We start from the raw sequence: 12,254 nt of genomic DNA, 5'->3' as shown, positions 1-12,254 counted from the left end.
TAGCTGCCCCGAGCACCGGGGAATTTGGGGCAGGAAGGGAGTAAAGGTATTTGTGCCCCTAAGTCGGGACAAAGTACTTACACTCTGCCTGTTTGAAAATAGGGGGCAGAAAGCGGGGGTTTGCCACAAGGCGCTGGATATCTTCAGTACCCCTTCGTGAAGCGGAAGGACTACCCTAGCAGGGGCTGTGGAGGAGAGGACGTCGAACAGGAGTCTGCTTGCTCCTCCAACTCTTCCGCCTCCAGGCCAAAGTCGGACACGACCCTCTTCAACAGCTCCTGGTGCACCTTAGCATCATCCTGAGGAACCAGGTGAAGGGGTTCCGTGATGGCCTTGTCCAGTGACGAGGAGGATGAGGCTGGTACTGCGGGTTCCATGGCACCCACTGGCGATCCAGAAGGCTATTCCCCTTGGTCCACATGGACTTGTGGGGTGTCTTATCCCCTGGGGCCTCAAGAACCGGATGGAGTTGGGTCATCGAGACCACAGGCCTGACCAAGGCTCCTGACACTGAGTGGGCAGGCTGGGAGGACTGGGATAACCTCCATGGGTTCCAGGGGTACCACAGAGCGAGCCATCGGGCGTGGGGCCATGAGGCAGGTTTCGGTACCAATGACGCAGGTGGCACCAAGTATCTGAGAGGCTGCCCTGCTGATGTGGAGCCTTGCTTTCTACTGGAGCCATATACTGAGCGATTGCTATCCAGGGACTTGGATGCAGTGGAGTGGCGACTCCATGCCTGGCAATAATCATGGTCGTGTCTAGAGGAGGACTGGTCTGAGCGGGACATTCACCTCCGTGGGGACCTCGGTGACTGGCGGCGCTTGGCGGATCCATGATAGGAGATCAGCAATCTATGCTTTGCGCTTCGAGGAGCAGGACCTGGAGGTATCACGGGCCAGGCGCCGGGGGACCCTCGAATATGGTGACACCCATCTCGGGAATCACTGGAGGGGCCCATGGCTCTGGTCCTCCAATCGTTCCCGGGATCTATAACAGCATTCCGGTGATGCGAAGGGCTGGTCCTGACGTTCCTGCTGGGGAGCGCATGCCTTTGTGGGTCTGCGCCAGGTAACCGGCGAGGTCTACCGCAAATCCCGCTGCCAGTGCCCAAGGTCCAGTGACTGTAGAGGGCTCTGATGTGTCTGCCTCCCTAACTCCGAGGCATGATGGCTTCGAGAAGGTGAACGGAGGCAGGATGTCCCCCACAATGGGGAACGGTACCACTGGGGTGAGGGCAGATGGAAAGGTCCCAAGGTGGGCTTATCCCGAAGTCTGGGCACCACTGGGCACCAGGAGTGTCAGGATTTCCTGCGCTGCCTGGAGCGCTTCAGGCATTGATGGTACCTGAAGCTGATGAAGGCCTGCCTCTGTGTCCAGGCTTCCAGGCAAGGAACGGGGTGGGCTGCATCACTTAACATGAGCTGAGGCTCGACTTTCCAATGGGGGAGATGAGCCACCTGGCACAGGATCTTATCTCGCCCCCAGCCCTGTCCTTCCCCTTGCAGGGAGTAGGAGACTGTCCCTGACCGGCCTTCTTCAACTTTTTCACCAGGGCCGTGGATGGGGATCAGTGCGGGCACTGGCGGGGTGCTATGCACCGATGCCGCGGTGCTGCATGTCAAGTTGGATCTTTGCTCCGGGGCTGGAGTGAGTGCCGACTCCATCAGGAGCACTTTGAGTCTGATCTCACGCTCTTTCTTAGTCCTAGGTTTCAAGGACTTGCAGATTCAACACTTATCACTTATGTGCCCTTCAGCGAGGCACCCTAGACAGCTACGATGTGGATCACTCATGGCATGGGACATTTGCAGCGATTGCAGGGCTTAAGGCCTGGGGACTGGGGCATGCCCCATATCCCAGTTATGTTCCCGAAGGGACTAACAAAACTCTTACTACTGCTAAGGGCTAACTAACTCAACTACTAACTATGTACAATAACTTTACAAGAACTCTAGTTCACATAAACGAAGCCTAAGCAATGCTAGTAAGAGCAGCGAATGTTCAGTGCACCGTCACTTGTGGCAAGAAGGAACTGAGGGTGGGGGGAGTTGGTGGAGCCCCTTATACCAAACCATGTGGGTGCCATCCCAGAGGGCGCCAGAGCTGCTCCCCTACGGATACTGCCAAAGGAAAAACTTCTGGCACCGGTGCATGTGACGAGCACACACCCCTAATGTGGAATGGACAGGAGCAAGCATTCGAAGAAGAAAGTGGTGTTTCAAAGCAGGGCAGTGAGAGGGGCAATCTGCTCAGAGAACTTCAGGATGAACTGTCAATAGAATTTTGTGAACCCACGAAGTATGTAGTTCACAAACATTCCATGGTGCTGCCCACCTGAAGATTGCCTTTACCTTGCATGGGTCCATTTTAATACCAGCAGGAGATGGGATGAACCCTAGGAATTCTAGGGAGGACTGATCAAAGGCACATTTTTCTAGTTTAGCATAGATACCATGTTGGCGTAGCCTCTTCAAGACGGAACAGACGTGTATTGTTTTTTGTAGGGCATTATCCGAAAAAATAAGTATGTTTTCCAGATAAGCTATCATGTATTGGTCCAGACTGTCCCAGAGTACATCATTAATAAAATGCTGGAATATCACAGGTGCATTTGCCAACCCAAAGGGCACTATTAGATATCTGAAGCGACCATAACATTTTCAAAAGGTAGTCTTCCATTTGTCCCCAGCCATAACATGTACTAGGTTGTATGCACTCTGGAGTTCTAAATTTGGGTAGACCTGGGCAGTGCTCACATGGTCCATTCTCTCCAGGATTAGTGGTAATGTGCATTGGTTTCTAATGGTGACCTGATTTTGGCCTCAATATGCAACACACAGTAGGAGACTTCATCAACAAAGGGGACTGGTGCCCCGGCAGGCAAGGTGGATTTACAAATAAAAAGTCTTTTGCTAGGCTTCCTGAAGATAGGAGTGCAACTCGGCTAGTTCAGGCTCTGACATGGTGTATATAGACCTGACTGGAACACTTGCCCCTGGTTATAGCTCAATTGGCCAAACATAGACCCTGTATCGGGGCAAGGTGTAGTGCTTTTTTTCTAAGATATCTTTGTAGTCATTGTATTTGGATCGAAGTCGAGGACTGGAATCAGCAGGTGACTTTGCTGGGCCAGCTACCCTAGCATTCAACTATTGGAAAACTACTGCATGCTGCCCATTTTCTGGGATCAAGCAGTGCTGCTGGAAGAATTCAGACAGGAATCCAAATTTTTGTTCACGCCTGCAGATAAGGGGTTTGTGGAGGGCCAGCCATAAGATACTCTGGATCAGAGGGACGTGCGGGGAACGGATGACACTGAACTGTAGGGTCTCTCGATGCCCTCGGATAGTAACTTTGAAAGGAATAGTCCATGGTCATTGCCTGGATGATAAGAGGGACCCATCGATCATCTCTACCAGGTCTGAAATGGGCTTGGGCTGCAGAGGAATCTTTAATGCTCGGGCTGCCTCTACATTGATAAAGTCTGCTGTACCTGAGTCAATAATAACCTGCTGTGGAGGAAGTGGCTGGGAATGCTCCAGGATTTGGAAGTTGTAGGTGTGGTGCTAGTAAATGGGAGCTAGTGCATGTCCCCGTCAAGACCGCAGTTGGAGTTTCAGGGTGACACTCTGTCAGGACGCCCAAGCTGTCCCCTTTCACCACATCTGGGCTGGCTCATTTCCCAGATTCTTCAGGACTGGGTTCCTTGTGGGCCAAATGAAGATACCGTGGCCCAACTTGCCACAGTAGTAACACAAGTTAATATGTCACCAGCTCTCTCAAATTGCCAGCAGATTAGGTCTATCTGCATCAGCTCAACCGGTTGGGTACAATCCGACAGTGGGGGGCACAGTTCTTATGCCCTTCTTTTTTCTGCCCATCACTCATGTTGACAATTGTCAATACAGAAAACAAGGTCTATGAAGGCACTGAGACCTTCTTGGGTCTTGACTGAGGCCAATTCATCCTTAGGCTTGTCCCACTAACCCCATCGAAACTGTTGTAACTGGGCCACCTGATTCCATTCTTTGTCTGATACAAGATGGTGGGACACAAGAAGGGGCTGTGCCTGACCCTTTTTGGCATTTCTGCAGGGAGGCCTTTGGATAATGGGTACAGTTGAGGTCATTGATGATGGTTGATATTGCCCACTGGAAAAGCATCATAGTTGGACAGAATTGGACTATTGGCTTTCAACGGGGAAAGGCCTCCCCGTCAGCACGCTAACTACCAGATCTACCTCAGTATGGTCGGAAGCATACGTCTGCAGTTGAAGCAAGAACAAGAGGTGGCACTGATTCATGAAGACTTGGAATTTGGAGCAGCTCTCATTGAAGCACTCAGGAAGAAAGACAATCAGAAACTCCCTGCTTGCGTGACAGTGCAGCTGGATGGGCCCAGAGGCACCATTTTCTGAGTCGACTTGGTCCCCCACCGCCTAAGTCTCAATGGCCAGCAATGACTCAGAGAAGGAGTTAGAACTTATCTTAGATAACCACCTCAATGTGAGCTCTCAGTGTAATACGGAGCTAAAAAGGCTAATGTGATCCTTGGATGTATAAAAAGGGGAATATCAAGAGGAAGTAGGGAAGTGCTTTTGCATCAGTATAGAGCATTGATATAACTGTCACTAGAATGCTGTGTCCACACTTGAAGAAGGTCATGGAAATACTGAAGAAAGTTCAAAGGACAGCTACAAAAATGACCCGGGTTGGAAAACAAACCTTACTATGTGAAGCTTAAGGACTTCAATCTATTAAGTTTATTGAAAAGCAGGTTGAGAGGTGACTTGTTCACTGTGTCTAGGGACATACATATGGAAAAAGATATAGATCATGGAGAGCTTTTCAGTCTTGCAGACAAAAGCATAACAAGATCCAATGGCTGGAAGTAGAAGTTGGATAAATTCAAACTTGAACTAAAACACAATTTCCTAACAAGGTACATAATTAAACATTGGGTCAGTTTATCAGGGAGGTGGTGGACTCAATATTGCTTGGAGTCTTTGAAACAAGATTAGATATGTTTCCAAAATAAATTATTTAATTGAACTTCTGGGGGAAATGTTATGGTGTATACAGGAGGTCAAAATAGTCTATCATAGTGGTCCCTTTTGGGCTTAGAGATACAAGAAAATGTGGCCTTATTACTCAGGATTTCCCAATTCTATACCTAATCCATTAGTCCCTGTAACTTTTAGAAGGGAGCTCTTCCTTCAGTAGCCTTTTCAAAATTGACAAGTGTGACTATTTGTGCAAAAATTACATTCTGATTTGTTACAAACATCCAAGTATTGTAAAATATGATGCACCAAACATCACTGCAAATTTTCAAAATTTTACAACATTGCTCCAGTTTTACAAACTTGAAAACAGGAGAATTTTGGTCAAAAAACAAACCTGAAATTAATTTTTTCCCATCTCTTATTATTTTCCTACTTTGATTTATTGCAGTTTGTATGACCATAAATGCAAGCATATGGTTCCATCTGTACTTCTACACATCTGTCAACAGCTAGGTTAAAGTTGATTAAGGATGCATTTACAGTATCTCAGGTATTACTGAATAAAATCTTTTCAAATGAACTGTATGCCAGAATGTTCCTTGAGATATAATTTTGGAATAAGAGATGAAGGCTCAAGTTTATTTCCTGTCTGAACATTACTCTGATACTTATTAAACTTACTGCAGTCAATAAAAATAGCACATAGCAACATTGTGTGCTGGCAAAATTAGAAAATCAATTAGATTTACAAACAATTTGCTTTATGAAAAGGATTACTTGTGGCACCTTAGAGACTAACAAATTTATTAGAGCATAAGCTTTCGTGAGCTACAGCTCACTTCATCGGATGCATTTGGTGGAAAAAACAGAGGAGAGATTTATATTCAAACACACACAGAACATGAAACAATGGGTTTATCATACACACTGTAAGGAGAGTGATCACTTAAGATAAGCCATCACCAGCAGCAGGGGGGGAAAGGAGGAAAACCTTTCATGGTGACAAGCAAGGTAGGCTAATTCCAGCAGTTAAGAAGAATATATGAGAAACAGTGGGGGGTGGGATGGGGGGAGAAATAACATGGGGAAATAGTTTTACTTTGTGTAATGACTCATCCATTCCCAGTCTCTATTCAAGTCTAAGTTAATTGTATCCAGTTTGCAAATTAATTCCAATTCAGCAGTCTCTCGTTGGAGTCTGTTTTTGAAGCTTTTTTGTTGAAGGATAGCTACTCTTAGGTCTGTAATCGAGTGACCAGAGAGATTGAAGTGTTCTCCAACTGGTTTTTGAATGTTATAATTCTTGACGTCTGATTTGTGTCCATTCATTCTTTTACGTAGAGACTGTCCAGTTTGGCCAATGTACATGGCAGAGGGGCATTGCTGGCACATGATGGCATATATATCACATTGGTAGATGCGCAAGTGAACGAGCCTCTGATAGTGTGGCTGATGTGATTAGGCCCTATGATGGTATTCCCTGAATAGATATGTGGACAGAGTTGGCAACGGGCTTTGTTGCAAGGATAGGTTCCTGGGTTAGTGGTTCTGTTGTGTGGTGTGTGGTTGCTGGTGAGTATTTGCTTCAGATTGGGGGGCTGTCTGTAAGCAAGGACTGGCCTGTCTCCCAAGATCTGTGAGAGTGATGGGTCGTCCTTCAGGATAAGTTGTAGATCCTTGATGATGCGTTGGAGAGGTTTTAGTTGGGGGCTGAAGGTGATGGCTAGTGGCGTTCTGTTATTTTCTTTGTTGGGCCTGTCCTGTAGTAGGTGACTTCTGGGTACTCTTCTGGCTCTGTCAATCTGTTTCTTCACTTCAGCAGGTGGGTATTGTAGTTGTAGGAATGCATGATAGAGATCTTGTAGGTGTTTGTCTCTGTCTGAGGGGTTGGAGCAAATGAGGTTATATCGTAGAGCTTGGCTGTAGACAATGGATCGAGTGGTATGATCTGGATGAAAGCTAGAGGCATGTAGGTAGGAATAGCGGTCAGTTGGTTTCCGATATAGGGTGGTGTTTATGTGACCATCGCTTATTAGCACCGTAGTGTCCAGGAAGTGGATCTCTTGTGTGGACTGGTCCAGGCTGAGGTTGATGGTGGGATGGAAATTGTTGAAATCATGGTGGAATTCCTCAAGGGCTTCTTTTCCATGGGTCCAGATAATGAAGATGTCATCAATGTAGATGATGCGCAAGTAGAGTAGGGGCTTTAGGGGACGAGAGCTGAGGAAGCGTTGTTCTAAGTCAGCCATAAAAATGTTGGCATACTGTGGGGCCATGCGGGTACCCATCACAGTGCCGCTGATTTGAAGGTATACATTGTCCCCAAATGTGAAATAGTTATGGGTGAGGACAAAGTCACAAAGTTCAACCACCAGGTTAGCCGTGACAGTATCGGGGATACTGTTCCTGATGGCTTGAAGTCCATCTTTGTGTGGAATGTTGGTGTAGAGGGCTTCTACATCCATAGTGGCTAGGATGGTGTTTTTAGGAAGATCACCAATGGACTGTTGTTTCCTCAGGAAGTCAGTGGTGTCTCGAAGATAGCTGGGAGTGCTGGTAACGAAGGGCCTGAGGAGGGAGTCTACATAGCCAGACAATCCTGCTGTCAGGGTGCCAATGCCTGAGATGATGGGGCGTCCAGGATTTCCAGGTTTATGGATCTTGGGTAGCAGATAGAATACCCCAGGTCGGGGTTCCAGGGATGTGTCTGTGCGGATTTGTTCTTGTGCTTTTTCAGGGAGTTTCTTGAGCAAATGCTGTAGTTTCTTTTGGTAACTCTCAGTGGGATCAGAGGGTAATGGCTTGTAGAAAGTGGTGTTGGAGAGCTGCCTAGTAGCCTCTTGTTCATACTCCGACCTATTCATGATGACGACAGCACCTCCTTTGTCAGCCTTTTTGATTATGATGTCCGAGTTGTTTCTGAGGCTGTGGATGGCACTGTGTTCTGCATGGCTGAGGTTATGGGGTAAGCGATGCTGCTTTTCCACAATTTCAGCTCGTGCACGTCGGCGGAAGCACTCTATGTAGAAATCCAGGCTGCTGTTTCGACCTTCAGGAGGAGTCCACTCAGAATCCTTCTTTTTGTAGTGTTGGTAGGAAGGTCTCTCTGGGTTAATATGTTGGTCAGAGGTGTGTTGGAAATATTCCTTGAGTCTGAGACGTCGAAAATAGGATTCTAGGTCACCACAGAACTTTATCATGTTCGTGGGGGTGGAGGGGCAAAAGGAGAGGCCCCGAGATAAGACAGATTATTCTGCTGGGCTAAGAGTATAGTTGGATAGATTAACAATATTGCTGGGTGGGTTATGGGAACCATTGTTGTGGCCCCTTGTGGCATGTAGTAGTTTAGATAGCTTAGTGGCCTTTTTCTTTTGTAGAGAAGCAAAGTGTGTGTTGTAAATGGCTTGTCTAGTTTTTGTAAAGTCCAGCCACGAGGAAGTTTGTGTGGAAGGTTGGTTCTTTATGAGAGTATCCAGTTTTGAGAGCTCATTCTTAATCTTTCCCTGTTTGCTGTAGAGGATGTTGATCAGGTGATTCCGCAGTTTCTTTGAGAGTGTGTATAGAGTGGAAATCTGTCAACTTCATGAAAAAACTCGTACAGATACAGACAGACATCATCTTCCTCTCCAAATGCAAACAGATGGACATCACACCGAAAGGACTGAAGGTAAAAAATCCATTACAATCTACATACCACACAGATTATGCTGACAGCTTGTGCCACACACTCTCAAAGAAACTGCGGAATCACCTGATCAACATCCTCAACATCCTCAAGACGTCAAGAATTATAACATTCAAAATCCAGTTGGAGAACACTTCAATCTCTCTGGTCACTCGATTACAGACCTAAGAGTAGCTATCCTTCAACAAAAAAGCTTCAAAAACAGACTCCAACGAGAGACTGCTGAATTGGAATTAATTTGCAAACTGGATACAATTAACTTAGGCTTGAATAGAGACTGGAAATGGACGAGTCATTACACAAAGTAAAACTATTTCCCCATGTTATTTCTCCCCCCACCCCACCTCCCACTGTTCCTCATATATTCTTGTTAACTGCTGGAATTAGCCTACCTTGCTTGTCACCATGAAAGGTTTTCCTCCTTTCCCCCCCCCTGCTGCTGGTGATGGCTTATCTTAAGTGATCACTCTCCTTACAGTGTGTATGATAAACCCATTGTTTCATGTTCTCTGTGTGTGTATATAAACCTCCCCTCTGTTTTTTCCACCAAATGCATCCGATGAAGTGAGCTGTAGCTCACGAAAGCTTATGCTCTAATAAATTTGTTAGTCTCTAAGGTGCCACAAGTACTCCTTTTCTTTTTGCGAATACAGACTAACATGGCTGCTACTCTGAAATTTGCTTTATGTATCTGCATTTAGCATTCATGGAAATTCCCTCTTGGGTGGATTAAAGCAGGATCCATACATCCACAGAATCAAGTCCCATGCTGTCCTCAATGTTTGGATCCAAGAATACATGGTGGGAGCCCAAAGTCAGAGAGAGCTTGTGTCTACCCCAGGGACTGGGGAATAGGAGGGAGCACTGGCAGAAAAGACCACCATGTGTGCTAGTACACTGTTGGTTGTTGGTTATACTCCTGCTTCACAGCTTAACTGTTTGATGACTCTGATCCTTCCTGACCTAAACTGCCATTGTTAGCCTGGGTGCCAGCACACAGACGGAGTGCCTGCAGGAATCCCCTACGTTTCTCAGCCTAGTGGAGCATATCTATTATTTCTGCTGGCCAGTCACACCAGAAGAAAAGATTTCAGCCTGGGGTAAAGGTTGATTTCCTCCAACCTCAAATAATATTTCAGTAGTTACCTCATGTGACCCAGGTGACCTAAAGAAGAGGGGCATGTATCAGATGGCAGACAGCCCAGCCCACAAGATGACAAATCTGGATGTGTCGGTCAAAGCGTGTGCAAGGACTTTCTCTGAGCCTGCTGGTCCCTACTCTCTGCAATCACAAGGAATCTCAGCCATCTGTCCATACAGTGTAAATCTCAACAGCAGCCAAAAACAGCAAAAGGAAGTTCTGAAAAGGCTCAGGAGAAGAAAGTTTGTGTATGGGGTCAAAGGAACATAGAGAGATAGAAGAGGAAGGGCTCAGAAGGTTTGAAAGAGTACTTAGAATCTGATAGGCCCTTCAGGATTTCTGATGGGGACAATGAAAAAAGGAAGACAGACCTCCAGAAATCTGAGCATCCGGAGACAGGGAAGAATAGTGTGAAGATCTTGGCATGGGGTGAAGGTGAAGAGAAAGGAGAATGTTGATTCAGTTTTCCCATGTGTTTTATATATGAGATTTTGGAAAGGAAGTTGAAGCTGTTTTTTCACAAATTATATAAGTTTTGATGTGTAGCATATGCATTTTTAATGCCATTATTTGGGTTGTGTGTATTTTATGTTTGTTGTTTTTCTTTTCCTTCTGTGGTAGCAGTTTATTTTGTGGATGTGTATTAGTGACAGATGTTATTAATGACTACTCACTCCAGTAGAAAGCTGCTGCATTGGACCCTCTTGTCATATATTTGATTTTTAAAATGTTTCTTGGTGATTTAACTTCCCCCACACACATCAACTGAAGGAGAAGGAGATGTGATTTGATTGATGATTTTTGTTGTCACTACATGCAGAAAGAAGACATCTGAATAACGTGTATTCCTGTGAATTAGTTTATAATCTTATTCAGTGTGTGCACTTTTATTTGCTAGCCCCAAGTATTGTTAAACCTTCTGGGCCAAATCATGTAAGAGGAGAAACAGAACTCATACTAAAAGGAGCTCATTTGTTTTCCATGGAAAAACTAACAGAACACATTTTAAAAGAATTTGGATTTAGCCTTGGATTTAGTCTGGATGCAATAGCTCTCAAAGTTAGGACGCCGTGCCAATGTTTACTGTATGCATTATGCTGCAACATTCATATAAAATTTAATAATAAGTTTAAATAGAAAATTGATTATCAGCAGAAAGCACAGTTCCTAGCCATTAATTAAAACTATATCCATTACATTCAGAAAATAGTTTGTGAGAATCAGATAAGCAAATGCAAAGCATGGACATGATTTCTCTGGGGAAGGAGGATTTGTTATGGGAGGACCCTCTGGTTTCAATTGGATTAGATCCAGGTCCCTTTTTGCCTTAATCAATCAACCACTGGTTGCACATCCTTTTACAGCTAGAACATGATATATAATAAGAAATGATCTGGGCAAACCTTAAGTAAGTTACTTGGTGTTTATTTTTTATCTATAAATTGGGGATAATAATACATAACTACCTCCTTTACAGGAGTGTTGGGAAACATTTATTGAACAGTTTAATGGAGTTTTGATCTAGCAATTTGACTGGATGCTGGGAACAGAGCCTTAGGTTCAGTCAAATGCCTCTGGGGGTCTTGTTTTTAGAATGCACTCTCAATGGAATTGGCCTAAAGAGTGGACAGCACAGGGGCAAGGGACATGTTTCTGGGAGTTCAGGCTTTTAGGGTCAGGAGCTCTGGAGCAGCCTCACCACGTGCAAAGGATACAGGGTCCTGGCTCCCCAGTTCTGAGGCACCTGGAACAGCTGCAACACTTTGGGCTTCTAATCGCCCAGAATAACAGGGAGCCAGAAATCTGGACACCTTGGGAGCTCAGGTTATAGAATCATAGACTTTAAGATCAAAAGGGACCATTATGATAATCTAGTCTGACGCCCTGCACAACATAGGCCATGAAATCTCACCCACCAACTCCTGTAACAAACCCTTAACTTACATCTGAGCTACTGAAGTCCTCAAATCATGGTTTAAAGACTTCAAGGTGCAGAGAGTCCTCCCGCAAGTGACCCGTGCCCCACGCTGCAAAGGAAGGCAAAAAACCTCCAGGGCCTCTGGATTGGCAGAGGCCCTGGGGGAAAATTCCTTCCCGACCCCAAATATGGTGATCAGCTAAACCCTGAGCATGTGTCCCTTCTGCATTTGTTCCTCCACAGCAATTATCCATGAACGATGTGCTTCTTCAGTTGCGCAGCCATTAAGATTGTGGCATCTTTGTCATCACCCCCTCACTAGCCTTTATGCACCACAGACAATGTTATCACCCCAACAAAGCCTCATGTGTTTACAGAGCAATCAGATCCAATTCCTGGTTGTGACCCTAGAAACTCCCTTTTGGGCTTAGGCAGAAAGTGTAGTGGACTGTGCCTTTAAGGGTCCAGGTAGCATCCACACCAGGAAATGCAGGTACTGGGC

At 45.7% G+C, this 12,254-nt stretch overlaps 1 protein-coding gene across 2 annotated transcripts in view; it reads right to left on the bottom strand.

Annotated features, from left to right (window-relative positions):
- The window catches only part of AGMO (alkylglycerol monooxygenase), a 285,522-nt gene that overhangs the window by 76,730 nt on the left and 196,538 nt on the right, over positions 1-12,254 (bottom strand). The window lies entirely within an intron of this gene.

This window comes from Dermochelys coriacea, chromosome 2 (assembly GCF_009764565.3).
Source record: "Dermochelys coriacea isolate rDerCor1 chromosome 2, rDerCor1.pri.v4, whole genome shotgun sequence".
Taxonomy (NCBI): Eukaryota; Metazoa; Chordata; order Testudines; family Dermochelyidae; genus Dermochelys; species Dermochelys coriacea.
The sequence above is the reverse complement of the archived record's forward strand: the minus strand, read 5'-3'. Positions and strand labels throughout refer to the sequence as shown.